The sequence below is a fragment of the Nanorana parkeri genome, unplaced genomic scaffold (assembly GCF_000935625.1).
Source record: "Nanorana parkeri isolate BGI_ZX_2015 unplaced genomic scaffold, ASM93562v1 scaffold305, whole genome shotgun sequence".
NCBI classification, from domain to species: domain Eukaryota; kingdom Metazoa; phylum Chordata; class Amphibia; order Anura; family Dicroglossidae; genus Nanorana; species Nanorana parkeri.
In genome coordinates, this window is record NW_017306573.1 from 1303138 (window position 1) to 1307399 (window position 4262).

General features: G+C 49.8%; 1 protein-coding gene across 1 annotated transcript in view; it reads right to left on the reverse strand.

Annotated features, from left to right (window-relative positions):
* Positions 1 to 4262, reverse strand: part of LOC108788099 (zinc finger protein 62 homolog) — a 949422-nt gene that overhangs the window by 905878 nt on the left and 39282 nt on the right. The gene's annotated exons all lie outside the window — the stretch shown is intronic.

Sequence of the window (4262 nt, forward strand, 5' to 3'; positions counted from 1 at the left end):
CCATTTTGAGGGGGGGGGGGGGGGGGTGACACCAAAGTGACAGAGAAGAGACAGCAGAGAAATGAGAGAGAGAAAGACAGCAGAGAGAGAGAGAAGAGACAGGAGGGCAGAAAACGCAAGAGAGAGAGAGGCAGCTTCTCAACCAATCAGGAAGCCGGGCAACGCGTCATTACATGGCGCCCGGCTTCCTGATTGGCCAGAAAGCCAGCTCCATGCTTTCACGTCACCTGGTGACGAGGAGCACGGAGACAGCTTCCCTGCTAATTGGGAAGCCAGGTGGTCAATATACGCCGCCTGGCTTCCTCAATGGGACTTTCGGTACCGGTAATGGGAAAATAAAAATATCGCTACTCGATACCGGAAAAAACGCTATCGGTGCATCCTTAGTAATTAGCCGCATAGAACACAAATTATATATTTAAAAAAAATCTAAAAATAAACATTTTATCTGGTTGCAGAACGAGTCGTTTCTAAATGGTATAAGTTAAAAAAAAAGACGGTAGAAAAGTTATTTTCTCAGGTATTAGTGAAAAAAACAAGCACACATGTCAGGCGCGCTCCCAGAATCCTCCTCACCTCTCCGGTCAGCAGGTAGATGATCTCCAGGGTGAGCTGTAATATCCTCTCGGTCAGGTTGTTGCAGTTCGGCTCCATCGCTCGCACTCGGCTCCATTCACTTCCTGCAACAATAGTGTGGAGCCTCCAAACACTGAGCATCATGGGTAAAAGGCAGGCTCTTTGGGTGATTATCGGCCATTTTGTTGTAGCCCGGCAGAGCAGACACAACACACTTGATCAGCCATTTTGTTGTAGCTCAGCGGACCAGACACAACACACTGAACCCTTTAATAACCGACGGAAAACAAACGTTAAAATGGAACGTTGGCACCGGCCAGACGAGAGATGTTCCTCTGTGCAGCCTGAACCCAGTTTTGCTGCTTTGGCATGTGTAAGTAACACTTTGCAACTCTTAGAGCTTCATTTACAAAGCTAGCGCCCCCAGATATGGTGCTGACGTGTATAGCAATTTGTACTCATCAGCGCCATTGAGGAGAGCTAGTGCCGTGCAAACAAAAGTTTTATAAGCCCTTAGCGCAGACCTGGGCATTCTACAACTGAACTGCCACAGACCAACCAATGATTGCAAAGAAGAGCCCCTGATGTCATTGGTTGCTAAGACACCAGCTGTCCTAGCAACCAAGGACTCCAGTCCTTTGTTGCCCAGTGGTCCTAGCAACCAATGATTGCAGAGAGGATGCCCTTTGTGTCATTGGTTGCTAGGACACCAGCTGTCTTAACAACCAAGGACTGAAGAGGAACGTGGTGCGGATCGATGACTGACCTGTGCTGGGCTATGGCTTGCAGTGGATGCACCGGCCTGGGAGGTCAGTGCATCCACTGTCCGCCAGCTATAAATGAGCACAGGTTGGCAATTGGTCTGCGTGCGAACCTCGGGCCAGAGTGCCACAGGCCAAGGGCTGGATATGGGCCACGGTCTGCACAAGGACTGATGGTAGACCTGTGCTCTGGGATTTGAAGAAAAAACAATTAACGCATGGTACTGCGCAATACACCTACTGTGCGGTAACAGTGTGGGAGGTGCTTTGGGTTTCCATTCATTTGAATGGCACCCCAAACAGAACTCCTGCCCGAGTGCACTAATTTTTTCAATCGCACCGCAATGCACGGTATTACTGTACCGTATGTTGCGGCGCGGTCGATCACAGCCAGGAGGTGCGTTTGGGGTGCCATTCAAATGAATGGCAATGCAATGAAACCTGACGCACTGTAAACCACTGTAGGTGCGTTGCTCGATACCATACGTTAATCATATGAGAAACTGGGACTGCCGCAGAAGGGCCGAACCAATAGATTCTACTTGTTTGGCCCTCCATAGCAGTCCCAGCTTCTTATGTGGCCCCTTGAAAATTGCCATTCCTGCCATAGTGCATCCGGGTGAATAACTGTGATTGGCTATATTGGTGACCGAGTGATCAGGAGCCCCTCCTACCATCTCCCAATCAGTATTCTGAGACCAGGAGCTCAGGGACTTCCTGTCCCCGAGCTGTCATTCCTCAGCTCCTGAAGCCCAGCAATAAGCTATCGAAGTCCGATCTGCACCCCGATAGCTTATTTGGAGTGTAAAGGTGACACTAGGGGTCTTTTAGACACCCAGCATCACCTTAAAGAGGACCTGTCACCACCAATATGTTATCACATGGGGGGGAGCATTTGTCAGAATCGAAAAATTCACGTAAGTGCATTTTTTAAACTAGAGTTTTGGTGTTTGATAAAAGAGCTGCTCTAATATCGTGCAACATAAAAAATTTGCAGCCGCCACCCTTTTATTCTACAAGGTGTCGGCTTTCAGAAAATAGATCATATTTTGGGGGTTTGAAGTAATTTTCGGGCCAAAAATTTAGATTACAACGTGTGAAAAAAAAAAGAAAAAGGCCTTGGCCTTCCCAGCCAATCAGCATCAAGCTGGCCAAACAACATGGAGCCGACTTCCCAGCCAATCAGCATCGAGCTGGCCAAACAACATGGAGCCAACTTTCCAGCCAACCAGCGTCGAGCTGGCCAAACAACATGGAGCCGGCTTCCCGGCCAATCAGGAAGCTTTGCAGTGAGTTATTACCTGCTGCCCAGTTCCTGATCGGCCGAGAAGCCGAATCCATGTTCCCTCGCAGCACTGCTGATGAGAGGAAATCTCCCTCTGACCGGAAGTTCCGGTATCGGGGGTAAGTATCGGATCATTTGGGGCGAGTACGTGTACTAGTATTCGTATTGTTGCATCTGGGACTTCCTAACAATGGCTTCCCCGTGTGGTCCTCGGCAAAGACAATGCGCCTTCATCATATGATGGATGGTGCCAAAAGAGAATGGGGGGGCGCGATGCATGGCGGTACCAACAATGATATCATTTTACTGCAGAAGACGAAAGGTATATCTTCCAGTAGGGTTTCCCCCAATACCGATACTAGTACTCGCCCAAATACTCTGATACTTCTGGTCAGCGGGAGATTTCCTCTGACCGGCAGTGCCGTAAAGGGAACATGGAGCCGGCTTATGCAGAACACACTGACACTTGTAAGCAGCCATTAACGGCTGTTACATACAAGCATTCGGGTGGCTGTATAGCCGTCTGATCTTTTGTATGGTGGCCAACAAAGTGTGCCCCCCTCCTCTTTCAGCTCCGCCCCTCAACCGTCCATTGCCGTCTATCCCAGGTTCTGCTGTCCCCTCTCTGTGGGACCGGCTCGGCGCCTCTCAGCATGAAGATCGGAGGGAGACCAGCACTCTCCCACCTGCTGATCCCCTCTTCAATCTCTGAAGGTGGAAGCGATGTATATTACATCACTGCCGCCTTCAGCTGTCATTTCTCTGGCTGCTATAGGCAGAGACAAGGCTGGTGAGGCAAATCTCTGCTTCATCAGCTTCCTTGGGGGTCCCCAGGTGATATCGCTGTTTCCCCCCCCCCTTTTTTTTTGTGTATATTTTTGTGGTATTGTCTTGTTATGGAAAATCCTTAACAAAATGTCAATAATTAATAATTACAAAAAAAAACACATTAAGATGTTGTCGCTTCATTTCTGATCATTTGTGCCCCAAACTATGAGGGGAGGTCACCCTAATACAAGGGAGAGAAGACTGCAGCTCCTCTAGTCACCACAAGGAGTGTTCTCAGACAGGAAATTATGTAAGGATCAGACAGTGATGTATTCATCAGACAGGAAGTGATGTAAGGATCAGACAGTGATGTATTCATCAGACAGGAAGTGATGTAAGGATCAGTCAGTGATGTATTCATCAGACAGGAAGTGATGTAAGGATCAGTCAGTGATGTATTCATTAGACAAGTGATGTCAGGTGGACAGGAAGTTCTGGTTGAGTTGGGAGGAAGTAGAGAGGAGACGTTGCAGGAACTGGCAGCAGAGGAGGTAATATGATATTATTTTACATTTACACCCAGTTACCTCCCCGTCATGTCCGCCCTTGTCCTTGTCTGGCAGCAGCAAGGGTGAGGCAGGGAGCAGGTGCGGCATGTGGATGCGGGCGTGTCTGGCAGCAGCAAGGGTGAGGCGTGTGGAGCGGGCAGGTCTGGCAGTGGCAAGCATGAGGCGGGAAGGAGGTGCGGCATGTGGAGCGTGGATGCGGGCGGGTCTGGCAGCGGCAAGCGTGAGTCGGGGAGCAGGTGCGGCATGTGGAACGTGGATGCGGGCGGGTCTGGCAGCAGCAAGCGTGAGGCGGGGAGGAGGTGC